Here is a 27507-nt window from a genome sequence, read left to right as displayed (position 1 = left end):
TGACTGGCTTTCAAATTTTCTTTATTTTACTGCTTAATAGTGTTTTTTTACTACTGTAGGTTGTAGCTTCTTAACCAAATTGTTAGAAGTTTTATTATGGAGTATAAGGAATAAAAGTGAACTTTCAACACTTTCAAATTATTTGGGGTCTTAAAAAATACATATATTTTCTGTATGTAGTAAGTAGACACAAAGACATTATGTCTTTATGGATATATATGGAGTGAAATTTCGAGTCTTAAATAATGGGTATGTTTTTATGCAGAAGAGCAAATATAAATCTATAGACTGAATTTTTACAAGATAATTTTTATAAGATATATACTGTTTTATTTAATCATTGTCTTAGTGTGACCTCCAGCCTATCAATGGAGTAGGTCAGTGAGCAGTGAGTGGTTGATTCATTTTCCCAAACTCCACCTCATGTGGAACCATGATTCTGTTAACACCAGAGAGAATGAATAATACAATAACCACTCAATATTGGAATGAGATGTGTTGGGATAGTTATGAGGGAAACTTCAGTTAATGGAGTGTGAAAGAGAAAGTGTGAAGTGCAGTCATAATGCAAGCAACTAAGTAAGGGAAGAACTGAAAATGATAAAGAAGACAGATCTTCAAAGAATAAAAACAAATAGAGTAAACAAATAGATTACATATACCTGGGCTTCGTTGTAAATATTTAGAAGAAAGAAAAGAGAGGTGGAACAAATAAAAAGTAGAAAGCAGAGACTGGAAACTAGATATAGAGACAGGATATGCAATAAATAGTGCTTAAGAGAAAGGGAAAGAAACAAGTAGTAAAAGTAGAAGGAAGTTCCATTTAAAATTTTTGCATTTTCACTTATTTGACAATTTAGGTAATTTAAACTACAGCTTGAATGGTTTATAAATGGAAGCACTGAATATTTTTATCTATTTCATTGAAAAAGAAAAAAAATCTAGTCGTCATGCAATTATTCAATGTTTCTGAGAATCTTGCTTTATGCTCAATTTAAGCCATGTTTAAATGAAGAAAATGTTTCTTGATTTATTTCAAGTTTCTTACTAGTGTTCTAAACTTTCTATATTTATGAAATCACTTGATTCTAAAAAAGGGAAAATCATGCATTTAAGGAGGTGAAATAAATCATTAAAATGTATTTCTACTCTGCAGAAAGCATATGTTAAACAATTCATATTTACAGCTAGAATGGTTCATATTACTCCTGCATTCAAAGACACAAAGCCCTAGAATTACCCTCTAGTTATCCTGTAATTGCTATTTGCTGGCAAAGGAAAGGTTAACAGGGGTACTGATCTCAACAGTAATGCACAGGTTTACCAAGGAACCTGGAGAATTGAATTTTTCTATCCAAAGAATAAATCATAAAATTCAGCAAAATAACCTTTCTTTTCATTGACATAAGGATAAAATAAGTAAAAATTTATTTTTAGCAGCGCTTGGGAAAGTATGGCTCTAAGTTTATGGTTTTGCTATTGTTCATTGGTTTTGGTGGCTATTATGTATTAATTATTTATCATTACAACAAAGGGACTCTTACTAATAATCGCTGTGTTTTGAAGAAAATACTTTGGTTATTTGTGATCCATTATATATATAATATTTTCACTACTAGGCCACCATACATTGTTATTTGTAACCATAGAGTAGATCTCAGTGGGGGCAAAGTAGAAAACGTCCATTGACTCTGAATCCAAAATACTGGGTAAAATCCCAGCACCACCATTAAGAGTCACTTTCTATCCTGCTACTCGACATTTTCATGTTTAAAATGAGAAGAATACTGCCTACTGATGGGATTGCTATGGCATTTGAACAAGTTGTCAATCTGAAAGTACTTTGAACTTGGTCAACCTTGCTGGATGACATAACTGGGGAGTCATGGGTTCTAGCTCCCTGTAGCCTCCTGCCCCAAATCCCCTGAAGCTACCCAAATGACTTTGCAAAGATTGCTATGGTGTTTGTATTTGTGATTCAACATTATCATTTTCTAAGTCATTTAGGGGGTAGGTCAAACAACCATTTAAGAAGCTTTAGTTATCAGCCTTATTGCTCTGGATCTGGAATGGAGCCTCATAAAAATAACCTGCTATGGGAGCCTTACATTTCTTTAATGGAATAAAACCAGGACCATTTCCTCCATTTTAACCAGTACTGGGCTGATTGGTTTTACATATATTCTTTCATATAAATCTCAAATCAATCATGTGAGGAATATCTGTTTGGCCCCATTTTTAGATGATTCTTATAAAGGCTTAGTAACATGACTGAGGAACACAGATAGAAAAGAGAAAGAACTGGAATTGGAATCCAGAGCTCATTCTATAGCCCATGTATATTACAAACATATTTTACTGCCTTCCTCAGTGAAATGTAGTATTTTTAATGCAACTAGTTTAGGGAAAATTGTCACAGTAATTTTACTCAGATTGGTTTGGAGGCAGTCTCAGAGTTGTGCCTTGGGCAAGCTCTGTGGGACAGCATTAGTGAGCTTTTTTTTTTTTTAATCTGCAACTCTTTCCTTTCTTGGCAGTTAAAAGCAAATTCCTCAAGTCCTTCTGCCTGTGCTTTAAGGCCCAATTCTTCCGCATTCCTATAATCATTTAGCAGAGAGAAGACCCAACTCTACTTTCTTTCTACTTATTGGCATTCTTCGCCTCCATAACAACAAAAAAGTCTTCTCTTTTTTGTGCCCCTGATTTTCTGCTTATGGTGTAAAACTGGTAGTTTATCTAAGTTGATCTAAGAATACTTGTTGAAGTCAGGGAAGAGGGTAATTATTATATCCAAATGAATTTGAACAGTCCTTTTGAAGCTCCATTCTCTTCATCTTCTTTAAGTGAAAGTAAGTTATTAGAAAGAAATGAAAATATTTGGTTATTTGGTTACACTTATTTGGTTACAAAAAAGTGGTCCTGATTTGTACCCCACCCAAGAAAGGGTTGTTGGACCTCATGAAAGAAAGAATTCAGGGCAAGTCCATAAAGTGAAAGCAAGTCTATTAGGAGAGTGAAGAAATAAAACAATGGTTACTCCATAGACAGAGCAGCCACAAGGGTTATTTCTTGATGATATGCTAAACAAGGAGTGGATTATTCATGCCACCCCCTTTTAGACCATGTAGGATAACTTCATGCCATTGCTATGGCATTTGTAAACTGTCAAGGCACTGGTGGGAGTGTAGCAGCGAGGATGACCAGAGGTCACTCTGTGGCCATCTTGGTTTTGGTGGGTTTTAGCTGGCTTCTTCACTGTAGACTGTTCTTATCAGCAAGGTCTTTATGACTTGTATCTTGTGGTGACCTCCTATCTCATCCTGTGACTTAGAATGCCTTAACCGTCTGGGAAAGCAGCCCAGTAGATCTCAGCCTCATTTTATCCAGCCCCTATTCAACATGGAGTTTCTCTACTTTAAATGCCTCTGACACGTTCATGATTGATTGAATGTTTAATTTTTAAAAAGCTATCTACTTAATTTAGTTCAAATAAACCTGACTTATTCTTTTTTAGACAAATTAATTTTAAATAGTTAAAATATTTTTTTAAATCCATAAGTAATTCTCACTCTACTCATTTATACACATATATACTCACATGTCCACCTACATACCTAAACACACACTTATAAATAGCAAAATCTTTTATCTCTTTTCAATGAAAAAAATATTGTATTCTATATTTAGAATAAATAATGTTGAAATAGTGATTTTGGAGAAAGGTTGAAATGACTGAGTCTTAGATGTGTCCTGTATAATCAACACCTTTCTAAACATCATGTTTTAAGTAGTCATCTTACTTCAGACATTATAGGTTCAATGTGTTTAGAAATACATTTTCATCATGTTCATACACAATACAGATTTCTCCTTTCTCAGATTGTCCCCTGTGTAAACATATTGCTTGATAAAGATGACAGTCAAGTTAACTTGATTGCTGGGCAGCTGTGTTGTTGTTACCATAAATAAACACACGTATTTCCTTTTTACATTATTCTTGGTAAGGAATCTCTAGATAAACACAATGCTTTCCCTGGATTGACTGTAGTCTTATTCACTCTAGGTAATCACATATGTATTGTTCATATTAATACTTTTACAAAACTGGATTTAATATATAGGAAAGTTCAGAGGAAAAAGGTATACTATTAGGTGGCATTTTTTAACCCCATGACTAAAAGCAAAAATATTATTGACAAATATTTGGAGACTTATACAATCGAAGGAATACAATTTGCACAACATAAGCACATTTCTGTTCAGATTGTGAGAATGAAGGATCGTGGCAGAGTTTTATTCAAAGATATCGGCTATGCTCATGAAACTCAAATAAATGCTTCCAGGAAAAAAACACCATGAGATTATAGTACAGACAAAATAGTTATTTATTTTACTCTTTAATTCCAAACACAGGTATTATTCCTCTCTGAGTATTACTTAGAGCTTGTGATTTACTTATTATGGAAAAATGTTAGTTATCTACAACAAGTACTGATAATGAACATCAGAAGGTATCAAGAAGACACAAATGCAGCAGCCATGAGCTCAAGAGTGAGGGAGCACTCAGAGTCCAGTCTCACACTGAGATTGGTTAAACTGCAAGATGCACCAAACAAAAGATCCGTTTTATCTGGGAATCCCAGCTTGTCACTGATACTTTGAGGCCACTAGAGGCCCTTTTGTGAAGGAAATAAATGGTTTAATTAGTGGGACCCCAAGGATTGAACCAATGTTGACCATGGCACCCTTACCACCCCTGGAAAAAACAGTGGTTATATCCCCAAACCTGTTATACCTAAGTATTCTACTTGGATTGGGCAGAGTTGCTTCTGTCTGCAGTGTGTGTAGAGTTGGTCATTATAGTTATTTAACTGCCCTCCAATGCTGCCTGCAATGCAGCAGGGAAAGACAGAGAAGCAAGCTTGGAGAATTGTTGCTTTTGTCCTCTGGGGCAGTAAAAAAACAAAAAAACTATTTGCTAAACATGGACTGTTACCACACATAGAAGTAAGGTTCCTTCCATATTTTAAGTCTATTATTACTTCTGCCTTGTGATTGATCACTTCTTTGCTATCACTGATGATCAATGATAGGACCCAACAATGTCAGTGCAGCATTCTGGGCATTTCCATGGCACATTTATTTTGCCCATTACCTTGAGAGTGGTTTCCAAGATTAATTCTAGTGTCAGTGGCCTCATATATTAATTACTGCTTCAGAAAGGCTTCATCTGAGTTTAGTCATTCTTTTGTTACTTTGATGTAAACCCCTAATGCCTCAGATATTGAAAAAACCAAAAAGCTTAAGAACTAGCAAGAGTTTTCAGATAGCATCGCCACTTAAAAATAAATTTCCCATGCTTTCCGCATCCCCCACTTTAACTTCTTTTCTTTCTGCCTGTTGGTGTCATCTGTTGTGTTTAATGTTTTCATTCAAAAAATTTAGACACTCAAATTTTGCTGAAAATTTCACCTAAGACTGTGACCAACCATCTGGTATAAATTGGATATAGATTTCTAGAGATGTAGGCCAGTGGATAGTGAAAACAAAGGGAAGTCACAGATTTTCTTTTAAGATTGCTGAGTTTTGTGAAGTTTTATCTTTGCCTGATGTTACAGGATATAGTGGCAAGAATATACACCCTCATATGGCAGAAAATAGCAATTTCTTTTCCTGGATGGCAGAATGGCAAAAATACATACATATGGCATCAAACTTTAATTGATAGAACTTGATAAAAAATTTCAATACTATTCTGTAAATCTCCTTCAAAGTCTGTTTCATTCTCACATCTACTTAAAGTAGAACAGTCGTTAGACATTGTAAATAGTTTTCCCTGTCTGTATGTGAAAGGAACCATCTTACCCATTTGATATTTTTAGCCACTTTTACCACCTATGAATTTGCCTACATAACTCCCTTTTGTGCATGGATTTCTGGCTTCTGCAGTCATCTTAAATACTGTGAATAATGCTTGGCTCATGGTCCTTACTCAGTCAGTGTTTATTAACCACATATGTATTGGGCAGGTTTGTTAGTGTTCTGTGATATGTAAGAAACTCAGCAGCTTAATACAAAATGTATTTTTGATCTCTCACTTTAAGGTAGGAAATGTCATAGTTGGGTCCTCTGCAAGAATGCAAACAGTGTGTCAACCAGGGCTTGATTCTCATCTGGAGGCTTGAGTGGTGATGGATTCACTTCCAAGTTTACTCAGGTTGTTTGCTGAATTCATTTTCTGTGGCTGTAAGACTGAGGGCTTTGGCTTTGGCTATTGGCTAGAGGCTTCTCTCTGCTCCAGGAGCTGCCTGAAGTTCCTTGACTGTAGCTTTTTCCATAGGCCCTCTCAAAATATGGCAGCTTGCTTCTTTAAAACCAGCAAGGGAAAGGGACATCTTCTATTACCAGTCTGATAGCAAGGTGAAGACTTATATAATGATTCATAATCAAGAGAGTAAAATCCTATCATCTTTCCCAAGTTATGTTGGTTAGAAACATGTCACAGGTCCTGCCTACACTCAGTGGGCAGGATTATACAATCCGGACACCAGGAGAAAGAGACCACAGGAAAGACCTTAGAGTCTCTTTGCCACAACAGATACCATCACAAGAACCAGTGCCAGCATCTTCCCTGAAACTCTAACTTTGAACTAGAATTGAAAATCACATTAGAGAAAGAACATGTTAGTTTCGTCTCACTAAGGAAAATGTAAAATCTTTGTTAAAACACCTGTAGGGTGAAGAATTATCGCTATACTAGTTTACTAAAGTACCACTGAAGTACAATGGGCGTTTCCCATTCTAAGAGGTAGAATCTTCAGGGAATAGGGATGTATTCATAGCTACTCTGGCAGTAAAAAGCATGTGACCCTCTTTCTTTGCTGAATGCATTCTGAATCTTAGGCCTTTGAATAACACTGTTTGTTCTTAATGTACACCTTGCTTCTCTACTGTTGTTTGGCCTATAACAACCACAGAGGTGATTATATCCTATGTAATTACATGCTGTAGTTAATATGTATTTTACCATGTATTTATCCATGGGTCTGTTTTTTCAAATTACTGCTTAATTCTATGATATTTAAATGAAAAGCTCCAGGCTTACTAGTCTTCCAGGATGTGAGAATAATAGATGAATTATAAGCTATTTCCCCAAAAAACAGTGTATTGGTATATTTGACCATGTAACCTAGGGGAAGCTACAGTTGATGATTCCTGAAAAAACTCCCCACTTCTGTATCTTCCTGGAGTTCAAAAACAGATGCTATTTCTGAGCACCCCCACACAGTACAATTGGCACTCTCTACTTAGAAGACACGATCTCTAAGGTAACCAGGATGCACATGTCATACCAATTTTAACTAGGGCAATCTAAATTATGAGCATGCTACATATGAACCCTAGGGCAAAGGAAATGTTTTCTATACCAAAATAATCAACATTCATCATTAAAATTCAAAAATAATTATATTTATTCACACTCTCACTAGGGATACCCTTGGTGGTTGCTGTGCAATAGCACATGATATTTGTCTGCAGATCACTAGCCCATCTGACATGCAGAAATAATCCCATGACGATCCAGTGCATGTTTATCGGCCACGCTCTTGTCAGCAACTGATGACACACTCAAAAGGAGTATTCTTAATAGAGGAGAGCTTAATATATTGATGGTTTACAGAGGATGGACAGGATGAAAGGATCGAGGATCATCCTGGGTTAACTGGAAGCTACTTCCACACCTTGGTTTGATTAAGTTATCAGAACCCAGAAAGACCTGTACTGTTGAAGAGGGCCACCAATAAGAACCTAACCTCAAGTAAAGAAAACCAACATGTGATAACATGTGCACTGGCAGATAGCCAGGGAAATAAATAACACATATCCTCTTTCCTTCTATCTTCTAATATTCTGCTGGTATTTCCCATTACCTGAACTAACAGGAAGCCACAAAGCAAGAGAGCCTAGTTGATGCAGTCAATAAATATTGAACTTACCAGGTACAGAGCAGGAGATGAAAGGGAGAGTGGAATATAGGATATTCCACTCAGTATCAATGTGCATCAGTAACTCAAAAAGTCTTATGGATAATTTTGTCCCATTTCTATTAAAATTGTAACTTTTTTTCATAGTCTGATTTCTATCCATTGTGTCTTTCTTTTATGTTTGGAAAATATTGGTCAAAGATATGCTGAATCTTTTACTCTCTAACATTGTTTTAGGAAATCCATCAACCATCTACTGCATCTGTTCAGATTTTGGCATCTTTTCATAAATCTGGGACCTCTAGGAGGAATTGCTGAAATCTTGAATGACTTTCTAACTGTTCACAATTGGAGTCTCCCCTAAGGCAATTCACAAGAATTTCCATCTTTGTGCAGGCTGGTCATGTTTAGCTCATTTCTGTAACTCCAAGTCTCTTTAAAAGGAAGGCCCAAGAGAACTATAGGAGGAAAAAATTACTCAGGATCCCTCCATAGAGGCCCCACAACAAACTAAAATTCTCAAGTAAACCTAAAATGTCAGGAACTCCTTGAAAGCAGGCTAGCCAAAATCTAGAGAGAATTTATGAAGATTACTATAAATTATAGCTTATTATCTAGTATTTTTGCAGTCCGTCCTCATACTCATTATGTGGCCAAAGCATCCAAAAAAAGCTTTATGCCTAGATGTGAGCTAGAATATTTCCAAACTGGCACATACATCACAAAATGAAATCCTTTAGTTTTATCCACAGATACACCGATATCTACTACATCTAAATTATATTAACACAAATCACCATTCTACTAGTTTCTTATTTCTAAGCACTCATACCATTTTTTACAGATCTTTCCAATCTTTTTCTCCCCATACCAACTAGCTTCTTATCTTCATATAGTTTTCCTCCTTTCCAGTTTTAAATTAAAATGACTGCTGAAAACCACCATGGCACACATTTACCTATGTAACAAACCCACACATCCTGCGCAGGTACCCTGGAACTTAAAATTTTAAATAGCCAAAGGTGACTGCCCCCAGGAAAAAACAAAAGTAATTAAAAAAAAAAAAAAAACCTGCTGACATTTGTGCATCCGTGAAGCCTTTAGCCACTACCTTTAAAATTGTAAAAGCTCTAAAACCCAATATTTCAATTCTGTTGGGGTTAAGTCTAGCCTTCGTATGACTTGGAACTAGTCAACCTTTATTAATTCTCAGTTTCCTTCTCCTTAAGCATATCCTATCCCTGGTAATTTTTCTTAAGATTTTTGATTTTGTGTATATAAAGTGCATTGTAAATATCAAACAAAATATTGATGTAAATAATGGGGAAAATTTCTAAATAAAATTTTAGATGAATGAGAGAATGGTTTGTACTTTTAGAGCAAGGTCTGCTCTTTTTATACATACATTAGCCTGATCATACGGGTTTTGTTGTTATTGTTTGTTTTGTCTTTCAAATAGATTTTCTGAAGCTGCCATGCCAAACACTACTTTGGTTCTTCATTTAATTGTAGTTATATGATGTCAGATTTTCCCAAAAAGCTTAATGTTATAAAATTTATCTTAAGCAAAATTGTCTTTATGCTTTACCGGACATGCTTCCTCAATTAGTATTATGATTAAAGAGGGGAAAAACATAGGATTTTACAAAGGTTCTCAAAAAAATAGTTATAGTTACAGAGTATATTTAAAATCATATCACCAGCAAATCCCAGTAATTACTAAAAAGTCTAATTAAAAATATTTGCAAAATGCCAAAAATTATGTTAAATGGCAGTTGAAATGTTTTAACCCACAATTTCACTGTTTGATTTTTTTGTACTTCCTTTCTTGCATCAAAAAGTAAGGTCAACAGTATAACAGATGCAAAGTTCACCCATCTTTTTTTCCATAGAATTGTCAGATTGACACACTAGAATGCATTTTCACTAAGTAATAAAAGGGAGAAGGCCTGTGTTACCTAATAAACCCTCATGGACTGGGTTTTTTGTCTAGAACATAGGATAATTAAACATCCTAAAAGTTAAAAACATGAAAAGCCACCATCTTGTAGTCTTATCTTTCTTCATCAGTTTTTATATCTGTTTTTCTAAAGCAGATTTTTTTTTAATTTCTGACTTTTATTTTATTTTGATACTGAGTCTGGCTCTTTGGCTCAGGCTGGAGTGCGGTGACACGATCTCGGCTCACTGCATCCTCAGTCTCCCAGGTTCAAGCAATTTTCCTGCCTCAGCCTCACGAGTAACTGGGACAACAAGTGCACGCCACCACGCCCGGCTAATTTTTTATAGTTTTTGTAGAGACAGGGTTTCACTGTATTGGCCAGGCTGGTCTTGAATTCCTTACCTCGTGGATTCACCTGCCTTGGCCTCGAAAGTGCTGGGATTACAGTTGTGAGCCACTGCGTCCAGCCCTATCTGATTTTTAAATGATACTTGTTTTCTATTGTTTAAAGTAATTGTAAGTAACCTCCTCTCCCATGACTTGGGATAAGAAATTTTACCCAGAGGTCAGTAAGAGCACAACAGCTTCCCCAGAAAAGAAAGTCACTCCAGTCCTTATGTAAAAAGGAGCATCTGTGCTTATATAAATGGGTCCCTTTATTTAAATGGATAGATTTGTCTTTATGGAACAAACACTCAAGTCCTACCCGCAATTTTCACACTGCTAGCAAGACGATTCTGAAATGCAGACTATTGAGTGTCTTATTACTGCTTAGGGCCAAGCTTTTCAAACAGAGCAAAGCTGTTTATGAACTGATTCCTTCTTGTTTGTAGCCTCCTCTCTCTACCTACTCTATCCCAACTCCCATGCCTCTGTGTATGTATTAGCACTATGAAATTCCTCATATAGCTCCCCCAAAGCCTGGATTATTTCATGGTACTATGACTTTCACATGCATCTTATTCAGTGAATCCTGCAGCATACTAAATAAACTTCTAATATCTCCTACTCTATTATGATAACATGTTTATATGTCTATACTTTCCAAACCATGGAGAACAATTTGAGGATAAGGACTGCACCTGATTCTTCATTGGACAAAAAAAAAAAAAAAATTCAGCCAGGTGTGGTGACACATACCTGAGGTGCCAGCTACACTGGAGACTGAAGTGGGAGGATTGTTTTAGCCTAGGAAGGCAAGGCTACAGTAAGCCATGCTTGCAACACTGCACTCCAACATGTGCAACAGAGCAAAGACCCTGTCTCAAGATAATAATCAATCAATCAATCAAACATAAAAAAATGATTGTTCTTTGTATTACTTGTGGAGTATCTAGTAGATAGGATGCTCCAAATAAATGTTTTTGAGTAAATTTATAGTGCCACAGATAAAGCTTTAGAGGTCTAGAAGGATCCTCCCAATGCAACTGTAAGAATTTATTGATACTTTATCAAGCAGAGGGGATCAACTTAATAATTCTTACCACAATCACATTGGTATATGTGAGAAAATGGGTGAACATTTGGGTCAATTGATAGGATGTGAATCTTTTTGTTTCTAGTATGAAATGAAAGAGAGTACATCACTGTCTGGTCTTAGCTCTAACTTTCAGTAGTTTTGTAGGTTTCAGTTGATTTCTGCTTTAGTCACAGAAAGACATAGTCCCTGAATGCAAAACTATGCTTCATTTCTGTCACAGAGACAAAAAATACCATCTATTTGCCAATTCAGTTATAACTTAACATTTAAAATTGTTGGAAATACAATTAGTAAAAAGAACATAAAAGCCATATCGATTTGATGTTTTTATTGTAACCAGATTATGTCAAAAGGGAACCATAACCCCCCTTATGCATGCCACAGACTCCTTGCATATTTGGTATATTTTCCCCCCTCAATGATAATGCTGTGTTCTCAAAGGGAGAGTCTAATAAATATGTATTTAAGTTAATTTGTGTCCTCTTTATCCAACAGCATGCTAAATGAGGGCAGGGCAAGAACATGTGTTTACATATGTGTAATACATACTATACACACACATTACACACCTGTATACACAAGGACATAGTATACCTACAGCACATTTCCCCACTGTGGGAGAGTACATAGGTTAATATATGTGATGAAAATAGTTTCAAAGAAAATATGTGGTGTAAATAAAATAAATTTTAAAAAATAACTATTTTAAAAGAAAATAAATAAAACTTAGGTAGTTGGGAAAAAAGAAACTTCAACCAAAGGTTTATTCTTGTATATTTTTCTTGTAAATTTTTTGGCCATTTGTATATTAGCATAATAGTTATTTTATATACTTTTTTCAAACAAGGAATATTAAATGACATGATTTGATGGAGATGTTTCTTTTAGTTGGTCTAGAAATTCAGCTTTTATATTATCTAATACCCAGGCCCAAACCTAATAGCCTATTGCCAGTAAAACCATACTATGTTTTATTCTTGAGTGACTCATTCAAATTGAATCCAACCTTATGTTATGTATGTATTAAGAAACATTTTTGTCTGGATAGAACTCTGGTATTAGAAGTTAATTATAACACCAAATCTCATATTAACACAAATCTCATGATCAACATGTGTTTAAATATAGCCTAGTCTTCAGGAGAAACATGGCATATGGAACTCAGAGTATATTTCTGCTGCCTTCCAAAACACTCCTGAAATAGTTAAGAAATTTTAAAAACACAATAGTACAAAGACACATTAAACAGGAAGAAGTAAAATTGGTTGAGAGATGTCAACAAAGTTTTGGAAGATGGAAAATAGGTAACTTGACAAAGTGGAGAAATCTGAAGCTCATGTGCCAACAGCTTAGGTGACAGTGACAAGTGTGCCACCTCACCATTCCCCATCTGAAAACCTGGAAAGCCTCAGGACTTGGATGTACCAGTATAGAGAGCTAATAAAAAAAGATCTTAGCACTGAAAATAGGGGGTTGTTAGAAAGTCTCTAAGATATGCTTAGGTCACTAAATTGCTTTCCATGTGTACATGCAGCTATGAGACCACCTTTCCCCCATTCTTACAAGAGATTAGAGGTGCAAAACTTCAGGAAAATTGAACTAAAAAAAAGAATATCAAAACAAAGACGTGCTGAAATGAGGCACTAGTAAGAAACTATGAGAAAAAGGACACACATCTATTTTTCCTGGACACAACGTCTTACTTCCAGGGTACGAGAACAAAGACTAAAATTTGAGTATTCTACTTTGGAGAAACATAATGGTGCTTGAGAAAACACCCACATATAATGACATATGCAGGCTGCCATTCTAAAATACAGCTATCTCATTATCCAATCACCCTATCATCATAAAGCTTCTGAACCAACTGAGCACCTCCACCGCACACATACTGACACAGGATTGCCCATAAGAACTTCTTACAGCACAACTCAGATAGTCAAGGATGACCAAACATGTAAGGAACAGTTAACAAAAAAGAGAACAAAACAAAAAAAGATACAAACCAGAGAGCAGAATTTTAAAATATTAGATTTACGAAATTACAATAGGATGTTACTTCAAAAATAGAATATGCAGGGAAAATATAAAGATCCTGGGTATTTAAAATATTACAGCAGATAGACAAAATGCAAGAGGAGGGATGAATGATAAACTTGAAAAAACCTAGAAAATGGAACCAAATGACAAAGTGATAATAAGAAAAAACATTGAATGAAAGAATGAATCCAAGATGTCTAATATCTAACTAAAATGACTTCTTTAAAAAAGACAAGAGAAAGAGATACTTTTAAAAAAATCTAAGGAATAAAAATAACACAGATAAAACAAGAGAAAAATCTTCCTAGAACTGAAGGACGTGATTCATCAGGTTGAAAGGATCCAATGTTTGCTCAACATATGGTTTTTTAACATAATCCCAGGACATATAATAGGAGATGGGAATAAGAATGAAATTGTAGTTCTCAAAGTAGCATTGAATACCTGTATCCTAGAAAAGAGAAACCTCCGAAGTTCTAGAAGAAAAATAATTTTTAGCTTAGAACTCCACATCCATCCAAACTGTCAGTAAAGCATGAAGGTATAATCAGGCAATTTCAGAAAGGCAATGTATTTTAAAAATCACTTCCTATCTAATCTTTCATAAGAAACAACTGGAAGGTATGCTTAAGCAACCTTTGGGGGTATAAACCACAATGTAAAAAAAAAAAAAAAAAAAAGGATCCAAGTAGCAGGAGGTCAAACACAGGAGAAGGGTAAAGGGAATTCCCAGAAAAATAACCATACACAGGCATCTAAGGCTACAAGTTCAGACTGATGTAGGACGGTAAAGGCATATTGATTTCTGAGAAGGGACTGGAATTGATGGAAAGTTTGTAGCTGTTTTGGAGTGATGAGAAAGAAATAGTGATAGGCTTGTATTCTATCTATTGGAGTATTTTAGAAAAAAGCAATAGGGCCAAGCATATAAAAAAACTAATTATATTTTAAAAATTCCTCAGGGACTTGTATTGAAGGTACAGTTGTACAAAAAATACATTATTTTCTTTTAGATTTTATTAATTTTAGAGGCTTTGGGGAGTGATGAAGACTACAGTCTCCTTGTTCCTCTGTCACCCTTAGCCATCTTTAGGGCTACCAGTTGGCACAAAGTCATCTAGTGTGGAAAACAAAATCAAATGATTGAGAGTTGAAGGGTAGAGCTGAAGAGGTCTATTGAAATTAAATTTTTATATTTTCCTAAAACACATTTCATATGTTTCTATATATACCTCTACACATATCTTCATCCACAGTTTGAAATGAAATGTAATGTATCTTTTCATTTTGATTTCCTTAAAACATGTGGATAGGAGAACACAGTCTTTTAATTTTATGCTTTTAAATAATCAGGCAGTCAGAAGGTAACTGAACTTGCTTTTTATTTGTTATAAATAGGTAAATAATTAAATCTTACAAATAGTCCATTTTCTCTACCCTATCTTGCTATAGGTTGGTATAAAGAAAGAGCTATTACCGTCTACTTTTATCTAGCTGTATTACATGTAAATATAACCCCCCAATATTTTTCAAATAACTTCTTTATTTAATAGATAAGTACTGCTTAATTAGAGGTTTTTTCCACACCATAAAAATATGTGTGTGTATATATGTATATATACATATATATATATGTCTGTGGAGTCATTTGAATTTCAATTAATCCTTATACCTGATTTCTTACTATGCCAAAGTATGAAACTTTTTTTAAACATTGGGGAAACTGATTTATGATATCAGTAATACTCCCTAAAATTATGATTAGACCATCAAGCAGATGCTTACATAATATCATTTCCCAATTTCAGAGTAAAAAATAACAGGTAGATTATGTCAATAAATAGGGTAATTGCAGGCCAATGGGAATTGCAAATTTAGACTTCAATCTCCATTTTAACAAGAAGTCACTTACAGAGATAAAACTCTGGGGATCAGTGACTATTCAGATAACGTTAGTCTTTAAAATTAAATTTGTAAATACCAAGTGAATGAATGATTTGTTCCTTGTTTATTCCTTAATATAAATAGACTTTCTTTTTAAAAATATATGTTTTATTTATTCTTGAGAACAAGAAGAACAAAAAAATGAGGAATGTCTAAATGTATAAATTATGCACCATTATATTTGCTCTTATAGCCTGTCTAACATAGGAGGACCCACAATAAAAGAGTCAGACATTAATGTTGAAAATTACATTACATCATCAGTTGGATACACCTCTAATCTTTCTTTTAACAGCTAAATTCATGTGCTTCAGACATAAAAGTGAGAGAAGTCTTCAATGAATCAGTTGCATTGTGCTTCATTCTAAACCAGGCAACAGCCATCTTATGGATTCATTGATGCATTTTGTTCTATGAACATTAAAAATTTATGACAAGAAAATCTAAACATTCAGGCTATTTAGATAGAAGCCCCAGAAGCTCTCTGCTAAAGGAAATTGTAGAGTCTTATATTTTCCAAATAATCATCACATGTATGACTTTATCTTTCTATGGTAAGTCCTACAGGTTAGTGAAGCCAGTTAACTGGTTTAGAATAGTAGCCCAGCCACTGAACAATGAGAGTATAAATCTGCTTCCAGACATCCCCAATTATGATAAGAAATCTTGATTTCCTCCTTGGAAAAAGGAAAGAATCTCTCATTTAAGAAAGTCATGGTTATAGCCAGTGAAGCTTGCTAAAACGCATTAGAAAATAATAAAGTGAACTTTATTAAAAGGCACCCTTGGGTGCAATTTCATCATCCTCTACAGCTGAGAGCAGCAGAAATTGTCACCTGGTTCCTTTAGCCTTCTTATACTTAGGTTTTTATAGAACGCCTTTTCACCAAAAGGATCTGGAGAGTGTAATTGCAGGCACCTTTTTAAATGATGTGTGAACATTGGGTGGTTCATTCAGAATGCAAATTAATTTCATACTTCCTTGTTTTGCACATCAATTATTTCATGATGATGTTCCTCTTTCATGAGAATCATAAATTAATTATCATTAATAACAGTCATTATTTATTAGGCACCTGGTATGTAGCACTCACCATGCTACTTCCACTTACACATTCTATTTCTTGTTCTCATACATTCAGGCAAGGTGGTTGCCATTTTATCCACATTTTATTGAGGAGGAATGTGGCACTCAGAGTTTTGCATTTCCTCTGTATCATTTAAAACATCTAGCAATGAACTGAGCAGGTAGAAAGTTGTCAATACCTGTTGTTGCCTGGCTTATTATTAAGCTCCTCTAAGCTAGTTGAATTTGCTTCCATTTCAACCACTGGAAACAGACTGTAGTCATAACAGCAAAACTATTTGGATCTTTCCCCTGAAGGTCCATTCAAAATATATGCACTAGAGGGCATAAAGAGAACATGGCTAATGAAGGAATGGCTGGTTCCAGCAAATGATGCTATGGCCCATAATGAGTTTAACACCTGGCAGATAATGCAAATGGCACTGAAAATTAGCTCATTTTTGGCTTCCCCATGCCCTGTGCAATTGAACAAAACTTGCATTGAAAATAAGCCCAGTTTGGAGTTTTGTTTTGTTTTGTTTGTTTTTCCTATACACACGTGATTTGAATCTGAGCTATGGCTCAGTGCTGTACACTTACTAGTTCCACTGCTCTTGCTACAGCAAAAGACACAAGTTTTATGGGCTCCGGGGAGGTTTGGTTTTCAAGCCTACCTCTGGTACACAGGCAGTTTTGCCCTCCGTCTCTTAATTTGCAAGGTGGTTATGTCATCCAAACATAAATTGGTACTTTTCACCTTTTGAAAATGGGAATGATCCATATGGCTAAAGAATGTCAGGAAGAGAAACATTTGGGAAAAATTAAATGGGATGCAGTCATTCCGGATTTTGATTATCTTAGCCAACAAGAGCCAAGTAACAAAACAGCCACAGAGTGTTATGTGCCAAAAGTTTCCAGTTCCAGAGAGTTTATACTATATAGGTGATTTAAAATTGATGTGATTATATAGTTCCAAAAATACTTGTGTTGAAATGGTTGAAATGTAGGAAGAGAACAAGGATATGAGGTTTTTATTTTATATGATAATTTGTTTAAAATACTTTATATATAGCCTGGAGATATTTCAGAGCTTTTGTGGCATATTCTTAAACTTTAAAATAGACTGAATTAATGTGGATGCTTCCTAAATTATAGATTATACCACTAAAAATGATACTGAATATCAAAACATACAATAATTTGAAGAGTTCTGATTGACAAAAGCTGTTTACCTTAAATTCTTTCAAATAACAAAACTGTAGTCTATAAGGGATTGGAGTCTATAAGAACACAGAGATTTATCTAAAGGAGAAATATAAGCATATGGATACTCAATATTGGTCGTTTGTAATGCAGCAAATTATTTATAGAGAGATGAGACCTAGTTCAGAGGTTGAGTTGGTTTAGGAATACAATGGACAGACTGAGAAATAGATGATTTGTTTGAAAGATAACAAATCACATAAAAGGTGATGCATTGTCACATTCCTATGTGTAGTAATATTATCAGGCATTCACAGATTGTAAGTTTTTTGATTTTACTAATAGAGCTAAGTCTTTAATAATCTTAGTAAGAAGAGAAGAGACATTTTCAGCTATCACAAGCCAGTTCAAAAATGCAGAATGGGCATTAAGGGGAATTGGTTTGAAGTAGCAAGTAATCAACCAATATTCTTGCTAATGATGATATCAAAGCTCAGCTCAGCCTGTTATTCAAAATTTACTTACTGCCTATTGCTAAAAGGACTTCATGCTAGAGTTAAATAGATGACTGTTTAGCTGGCATTGAATTAGAACATCCAAAATGAACACTGAGATCCAGCCGACAGTCACCATCATAGACAAGTCACGTCTTAGCTCACCTATCTTGGAGTCTGTATTTCCAAAACCTTAGTCAAAATGTGTTTATACTAAAGGACAGTAGGCACTTGAGAGGGTAGAACACAAATAGGTATTAATAGTTGGGGACAGCAGAGGGAGGCTTTGGGTTACCAAAGGACAGACCCAGGTGCAAGAGTCATACTTCCTAGAGTATTGAGAGGGTTAGGTTTTAGATTCAGCTGTTCATGTCTCAGTTGCTTATAGAACAATAGAGGAAAAACTGAAGGAACCAGAATCCAGAACCACACTGGCTTACCAGGGTGAGGCAGTTACCGTCAAGTAAGACCAGCTGAAAGTACTGGGACAAAGTCCAGTAGAATATGACATAAAATAAACATTTCAATAATAGTTAATGGTCAAGGGATCCAAACAGAGTTACCTAATGTATTCTGAAAGGGGCAATGATCCAGCATGTGTTTGTTGATAAGCCAACTCTCCAGGCGTAAAAAGCATTTCATGATTTCTTTGGTTTAAATATTTTTACAGTGACTGATTTCCAGCAATAGTCCCGCTCACAAAATTCCTGAATATTTAACAACAGGCAATTGCAAGCCAGGAAAAACTTGGTCCAATATACCACTGAAAGTAACATTAAAAATCTAAGGAGGGAGTAGTACAAGGAGGCCTTCCAGGCACATAGTACATTGTGGTGACCCTTACTTGATGGGATGCAGTAAGCAGGCCTCCAATCTCCTGGACAGCGCTGGTCAAGCAAAAACAACTTCCTGAAGTCCTAGAGGGATTAGGATATTAAACAAATTTCCAATACATAGATTTGGGTACAAAGAAGTAGGCGAAAGCCCAGTAGCCAGATTGAGGCCAAAAAGTAAGTTGTTGAGACTGGAAAAAAGAAATATAGTTATGTATAAAATACCATATAACATAAATTAGACATCACAAAGGACCTTACAGTTGGCATGGAAAATTCTATTTATATAGATATATCTGAACTATAAATTCTCTACCACTATAGGCATGTAATTAATTATAAAAGAAACAGGTTTAACTTTCAAAAATGGCAAAAGTAAGTTTATATAATAGAATAATTTATTTTTTCACTAATATTGGTGTATCCTTCTGTTGAATTTTGATTCTGGAAATTGGTCTTTAGTATGGGATGCCTAATGACTTGATCATTACTTAGCTTTAATTCTTTTCAATATGTTAATTTGTATCCTGCACTTCTTAATATACTTTAATGCCTCATTAATATTAAGATCTACAAATGTTTTTCTGAAAAATTTTGTAGTAAATACTTTTTTATATTGAATATTTTGTTTTTCCCTTTACCTTACCATTTCCCCAGAGATAATTATCCTATCTTCTAGATAATATATGGATACGATTTTATGAGTCAGGCTATGTTAAAAATTATTGTAAAACAGGGAAAAGAAGCGTTTGTTATGATGATTGGAGTGATTTGATTAGAGTTGCAGAATGTTGTGATATAGCGGCTTGAATGTCCCCCCACATACACACACACACCCCCACAGGGAGCCAGTGAAAGTCATCGATTATTGCATACAGGAAGCCAGGTGGGCAGAAACTAGACAGGTGCTTATTCCATAAGAACAATTCTGAAAGGAATAGGAAGAATTGAATAAGAAAAATATGTGCCTAGTTTCTACTTTCTTTAGGATGGCACAAGCTAGAAACCAGCATGGAAAAGTAGATGTTAGAAACCAGAGTTAAAAGTCAAGAGCAGAGGTTAGTAGGCTTCAAAGGTTGATCTGTAAGTCACTCATTTAGAACTCTGGATGTGTTTTTTCCCAGAACAGCAATGTAGCTCAAAACGGTAGTCCAAAAAACCTCTCAAAGTTCAAACCTAGCAGAAATTAAATGAAGAATCTCTGAGCCCCGAGTTCCACCAACTTCTCCTAAAGCTCTGATTTTTGAACCTGAACCAGAGCTCTAAGTATTGCTCCTAAAGAAGCCTATGGTGCCATTTATCTAGAGGTGCCTGAAGGAAACGAGGCAGAAGGTGTTTACCTGAAGCAAGCTTCCTGATTGTGCAAAAATGAGCTATGTTGAGGTCCTAGATCCTAAGATTATTTCTGTAACCTACTGGTTATATAAACTTGTACAAGTAACTCAGTCTGTCAGAGTCTTGGTTCCTTGATCCATACAAGACAAAAAGTAATATTTAACTCAAATTCACAGATACCTCAGCGTTCTTCTGCTAAACGTTCCCCAGGCCCCAGGGGATCTTAAGTGTAAAGATGTGAGAAAGGGTCTTGTTTAGCTGCAACCCCGGGACCTAGAACAGTACTTCACATATAAATCCATTTCTGTTTATTATGTTAAATAAACAGATGCATGAATCAAAAGTGCTTCATTAGTAACCAGTGCCTTTTAAAATTAAATTCCCCCACCTTTCTCCACAATCTACAGAAATTTGAGAGAGTATTAATAAAGGGTTTGTCCTCTTATAGTGGGAGGCAGGATAATCATGGCTATTCAATGGGTGGGTCATTCGCTGGCTGTGCGTGTTTTGCTGTAGCTGTTTGCATGGTTAAGATATTACTCAGGTGCAACCTTTCCCTGCTACCTCTCCGTTGTACATATACTCTGGCCAAAATCCACCCAGCTATTTCTTGTTTGGGTTTCCTGAGTCCATAACCTTTATCGTTATAGAAGTTCTCTTCAGGTTAAGCTTTACACCCATGCTAAATTGCTCAGTGTGATATTTCTGCGTAGTGAGGTTTAATTTGGTGGAATGAGAGCTGTCTGAATTTTAGCAGTCAGACCTGCATAATAGCCATCCAAGGTAGAATTCATCAATTATGCTGAAATGTTTGTTTTTAAAAATGTCAGGTGTCCAGATGGTGCCATGGCAATGGGGGTCGTTAAAAATGCTTAGACACACAGAGAGTCTTAATGAAGAAATGTTCTTGTTAGTGATGCAAGTCCTTAGCAGAAAGAGAGTTTGTTAAAAAGGTGAATAGGTTAAGGTTTCTTAAAGTGAAGTTAAAACAAGCACCTCAATATGAACCATGATATAACTCTGCTTTTGTCAGTTTTATTATTTCCATTTCTATGTCTTCTCTTTTGACTCTTACCTGCCTGTCTTCATCCAGGGATTCTCCTCTATTGAACATTGAAAGAGCTTTGCAAAACAGAGATTTTATGTTAATAAAGTCAGAGGATGGTGCTGTTGCTATTTGGAGATTACCTAATTAAAGACCTTTATGGGTACTTGGATGGTAGCAGGACTGCTGTTCTAAAACGATGCGCATCTGGAGTGATTCAGAACGCAGCTCCACATGCAGCGCCAGTGGTGGAATTTAAAGCAATCAGTGAAATTATCTATACTTTCAACTTTGTTCGACACATCTCTTGTACAAAGCCATTATTACAGATCCTGAAGCTACATACAGAGCCTCCAGTTACCCATAAAAGCAGCATTTGGACAGAGTGTAAATTTGCCACCAGGACTCTGGCATATGGAAACTAATATATCTAATCAGAAAATGAAACTCATTGGACTATTTACTCTGCTTCTCAGATATTTTGACTCTAGTTTAGCCAGGCTTTTGGAAAATTATTGGGAGGATTTATCTTTCTTTATCTGTCAGCACCCCACCACCCTGTTCCACAAAGTTCAATCTATACTTTGCTCATGCAAATAGAAATCTACATTTCTGAGAATTAAGATTGTTTTGAGCATATTTTTCTTGTTTCTGTAGAATCCCCCAGGCCTTACTCTGATAAATAAATAAAGTAGCAATATCAGTTACAAATGTCTATCAAAATATTCCCAGCCATGTTAACACATATGTAGAGGAAATAATACTGATTATTTACTTTTAGAAGCATACCTCAGAGATATTACAGATTCAGTTCCAGATCACCGCAATAAAGCAATATCACAAAAGAGCAAGTCACATGAATTTTTTGGTTTCCTAGTGCATATAAGAGTTATGTTCATAGTCTACTGTAGTCTATTAAGTGTTTGATAGCATCATGCCTTAAAAAATGATGCACATATGTTAATTAAAATATTTTATTGCTAAAATATGCTAACAATCATCTGAGCCTTCAGCAAGTCATAATCTTTTTGCTAATGGAGGGTTGTTCCTCCATGCTTATGACTGCTGACTGATCAGGATGGAGGTTGTGGAAGGTTCCTTGAAACAAAACAACAATGAATTTTGCTCATCAATTGTACATCAATTTACTATTCCTTTTATGAAAGATTTCTCTGTTGTGTTTGATGGCATTTTACCCATGGTAGAATATCTTTCAAAATTAGAGTCAGTCTTCTTAAATCCTGCCACTGCGTTACCAACTTTGGATAATGTTAGAAATCCTTTCTTGCATTTTAACAAGGTTCACAGCATCTTTACCAGGAGTAGAGTCCATCTCGATTTTCTTGGCTCATGCATAAAATGCAACTCCTCATCCATTAAACTTTGTCATGGGATTGTAGCAATGCAGTCACATCTTCAGACTCCACTTCTAATTCTAGTTATCTTGCTGTTTTCACCACATCTGCAGTTACTTCCTCCATGTAAGTCTTGAACCTCTCAAAGTCATCCATGAGGATTGGAATCAACTTCTTCAAAATTCCATTGACTTTCAATCTACTAATGTTGATATTTTGACCTCAACCCATAAATCACAAATGTTCTTAATGGCATGTAAACTAGTGAATACTTTCCAGAAGGTTTTAGATTTACTCTGCTCAGATCCATCAGATGAATCACTATCTATAGCAGTGCTAGCCTTACAAAATGTGTTTATTAAATACTAAGACTTAAGTGTTGATATTACTTCTTGATCCATATGCTACAGAATGGATGTTGCATTAGCAGGCATGAAAACAGTATTAATCTCCTTATATATTTCCATCAGAGCTCTTGGATACTAGGTGCTTGTCAATGAGCAGCAATATTTTTTAAGAAATTTTTCTTTTCTATACAGTAGGTCTCAACAGTGGGCTTAAAATATTCACAGTAAGTCATGCTGTTAAACAGATGTGCTGTCAATCCAGGCTCTGTTGTTCTATTTATAGAACACAGGCAGAGTAGACTTAGCATAATTCTTAAGCGCCCTGAGATTTTTGGAATGGTAAATGAAAATGGGCTTCAAATAAAAGTCACCATCTGCATTAGTCCTTAGCAAGATAGTCTGCCTATCCTTTGAAGAATTAGAGCCAAGCATTGACTTCTCCCTAGCCATGAAAGCCCTACATGTAGCTTCTTCCAATAGAAGGCTGTTGGTCTACATTGAATCTGTTGTTTAATGTAGCCACTTTCATCAATTATTTTACCTAAATCTTCCAGCTAACTTGCAACTTCTACATCAGCACTTGCTGCTTTACCTTGCCATTTTATGTTATGGAGACAGCTTCGTCTTTTAAACCTCATGAACCAATCTGTGCTAGCTTCCAACTTTTCTTCTGCATCTTCTTTGCCTCTCTCAGACTTCTTAGAATTAAAGAGAATTAGAGCTGTGGTCTGGATTCGTATTAAGGAAATGTGGCTGGTTTGATCTTCTATCCAGACTATTCAAACTTTCTCCATGTCAGCAACAAGGCTGTTTAACTTTCTTATCATTTATGTGTCCACTGGAGTAGACTTTCAGTTTCCTTCAAAAATTTTTCCTTTGCATTCAAGAGGCCCAGCTTTCAGCCTATCAGGGTGTTTCAGATTCCTTCCTCATTAAGCCTAATCATTTCTAGCTTTTGATTTAAAGTGAAAGATGTGTGCCTCTTCCTTTCACTTGAACACTTCAAGGCCATTACAGGTTATTAATGGAAACAATTTTAATATTGTTGTGTGTCAGGGGACAGGGAGGTGCCAGGAGAGGCAGAGAGATGAGAGAATGGCCAGTTAGTGGAGCATTCCGAATGTGCACTCACATTTCTCATTTAAGCTCGGCTCATATGAACGTGATTCACAGTGCCCCACAAAACTAGATGAAGAAAGTAACATCAAAGATCACTGATCACAGTGATATAACAGCTATGTTAATAATGAAGGAGTTTAAAATGTGAAAATTACCTAAATGTAACACAGAGGCCATGAAGTGAGGACATACTTTTGGGAAAATGGTGTCGACAGATTTGCTTGACGAAGGGCTGCCACAAACCTTCAATTTGTAAAAGACACAACATTTATGAAACAGAACAAAGCAAAGAACCAAAATACAAGATATGCCTGCATATTTGACTTTTATTTATAATAGTGAAAAGTAAAAAGGTAGCTTAAATGTTTAAATAGAAAAAATGTTATGATAGTCACAGTTTGTCCAAACGTTAGATATTATACAGCCATTGAGCATTTTCACAAATAATGAAACAAGGAAAGAAATGAGAATCTAGTGCAGGAAACTGAGGAAGAATTCTTTGAGATTGTTTTGGTCAGGTTCATTGAGGTTACACACTTAAAATCTATTCTTCTTAGCATACAATTCTGAGTATTGACAAACACGTAGAATCATGCAACCACGATCACAATCAAGATACAAAACAACTCCATCACCCCGTGCTATGGGCAAATGTTGTATCCCCGAAAATTCATATATTGAAATCTAACCCCAAAAGTTAGGGTTAGTTAAGTGGTAGGGCCTTTGGGATGTGATTAGGGCATGAGGCTCAGCCTGTTTGGCTAAAAGAATTACTGTCCTTTTAAAAGAGGATTGAAGGTGCTAGTTTACCCCTCCTGCCATGTGAGGACAAAGCCGGAAGGTGCTGTCTGAGAGGAACAGGCCCTCACCAGACATTGAATGTGCTGGTGTCTTGGTCTTGGATGTCCCATTCTTACTGTGAGCAATAAATTTCTGTTTATAAAATACCCAAGCTGAGGCATATTGTTATAGCCGCCCAAATGGAATAAGACACCCCGCAGATCCTTTCATTTCTTGTTGCATTCGGTGCCTTTCTCCACCTCTATCCTTAGGCAACAACTGCTCTGTGTGAGCTGTCCCTACTTTTTTCTTTTTCCGGAATGTCATATAAATCTAACTATCAATTATGTAACCCTTGACTCTGGCTACTTTCATTTAGTATATTGCATGTGAGATCCTACCATACTGTTGTGTGTATTGGTAGTTTGTTTTAGTTTTTATTTTTTTACAGAATAGTATTCCAGGTATGGATGTACCACAATTCATTTATCCATTCACCAGCTGAAACACTTTTGGATTGTTTTCAGTTTGGAGTGATTATGAATTAAAGCTGCTGTAGTCATTTGAAAAAAGGTTTTTGTGAGAACCTAAGTTTTCTTTTCTCCTGGGTAAACACCTTGGAGTTTTGGAAGTGGCATATTTAAGTTGTGTATAAAGTGTATGTTTACCTTTTTAAGAAATTGCCAAACTGTTTTTCAAAATAGCTTCCCTATTTTGAATTAATATCAGCAATATTTTATGGTTCCATTCATTCCATTGTGACAATTGTATCTCCTCATGATTATTTGTTAGTTACTACAAATATATTGAATTCTTCCAAGAAGTACATGTTTAATGAAAGGAAGAGACTTTGTTCTTTGAACTTTTTCTATAATGTCACGTTGTGTCAGTTTGCCCCTCAGCTCATGGAAATAGCCTTTTATACTTCATACATGGTAAAATATAAACTTGTACTGTGTATCCTAAGTAGAATTTAGAGGAAGCAGTATATATCACTGTAAAACCCGAAACTTCCATGAATTAGCTATGCTCCTATTCTCTGGTAGGAAGGGAGAAGCCAGTGACACCCTCTGTAATAAAGAAGTCTTATTTCAACTCTTTGTATTAGTGCTCTGGATGTTAAATGATATGGAAATGATCTCTTGAATAATGCTCATTCAAGAGGGTGTAGAGAGAGTCATCAAATCTTAAAGTTCTATAAGAACCCCATACACGTGTCTTCATGTGTTCAACTGTAAAAGACTGACCCACTGTGGAGATTCTTAAACACCCACATAAGAAGAGAGAATAATGAAAGTCAGCATCCCAGCAGTGAGTTTCAATGTTATCAGTATATTGCAATATTATATTCATAATATCAACTTGGAAGGTAAAGAGAATGTGATCCTTTCAGACATCTTATCACTTTACTTGTAAATATTTCAATGTGTATCTCTAACAGATAAGGATTTTTAAACATAACATAATGCCATTATCACAACCACTAAAATAACAATTATTTAATGTTACTCGATTTCTTGTACAAGTTCCAATTTCACTAAAAATATTGCATTTGGTTGTTGTATCTAGTAAGTTTCTTCTTTAAAAAAAAAGCAGTTATTTATCTAAGAAATTTGTAAATTTCCATGGAGAGCTTCTCTCATTGCATTTTTCTGGTCTTGAACAGATTTCTCTACCCCCGTGTCTCCTATGTCTTCTTTACTTGCTCCTATGTGTCTTTTACTTGCTTTAGCTATGGGAGTAGGGCAGATTTGGGGAGATTTGAAAATTACACCAACTGCTGCCATTTTTCCCCAAATGCTGCAGAGTATCTGCAAAGTTCGCTTTAGCTTAATTTTGAGCAGTAAGATATAAGTAGAACTAAGAGTATTTTTGGTTGCATATGAGATGAATCCAGATTCTTTAGCATGATGCTCCACAGTTCAGCACAGGCCTGTGCCACCTTTCCAAATTTATCTCTCAGCATTACCCAGCATGAATTCTTCACTCTTCTTTATTCATACTTTTCCCTTGCCTTCCTTTATTGTGTCACTCAGTACCAAACAAACAACTCCCCCTAAAACTCTAATTATAATTGTCTTCATTTCTGCTCACCATCATGTCTATCCTAATCTTCCATTCTTGGCAAAATCCTTTCTCACTGCCCTCTGCTTGCCTCAAATCCCCCTCTAATCTTTCTAACCACTTAATTATTTCATACTCTCAAATTTATTGTTTGGTGTTTCCCTCTTTTATTTGAATAATTGTCCTATTGGTCTCAGTAACCCGTTAAACAATCATTTGATTAAATAAACCAAATAAAAGAGAAACCTGTTTTCATCGACATCTACTGCTTACTAAGCACAGTGGTAGGCATTATTGAAGGAACTATTTACAAATAGACGTGGCAATTGTCATTCAAGAACTAACTAAATCACATCATAGTCCGAGAAGCTAACCATGTTATTCCTTTCAAGTGCATCCCTATTTGGTAGAATTTCAGTACAAATGCAAAGTGAAATGAAGCAAGTTATTTAGAACAATAAGTAAGTTGGTTGAG

At 35.5% G+C, this 27507-nt stretch overlaps 1 protein-coding gene across 36 annotated transcripts in view; it reads left to right on the top strand.

The window, feature by feature from the left end:
• The window catches only part of PTPRD (protein tyrosine phosphatase receptor type D), a 2336513-nt gene that overhangs the window by 1631858 nt on the left and 677148 nt on the right, over positions 1-27507 (top strand). The gene's annotated exons all lie outside the window — the stretch shown is intronic.

The sequence above is a fragment of the Callithrix jacchus genome, chromosome 1, assembly GCF_049354715.1.
Source record: "Callithrix jacchus isolate 240 chromosome 1, calJac240_pri, whole genome shotgun sequence".
Classification (NCBI taxonomy): domain Eukaryota; kingdom Metazoa; phylum Chordata; class Mammalia; order Primates; family Cebidae; genus Callithrix; species Callithrix jacchus.
Note: the sequence above shows the minus strand (reverse complement) of the source record. Positions and strands in the feature narration are given on the sequence as shown.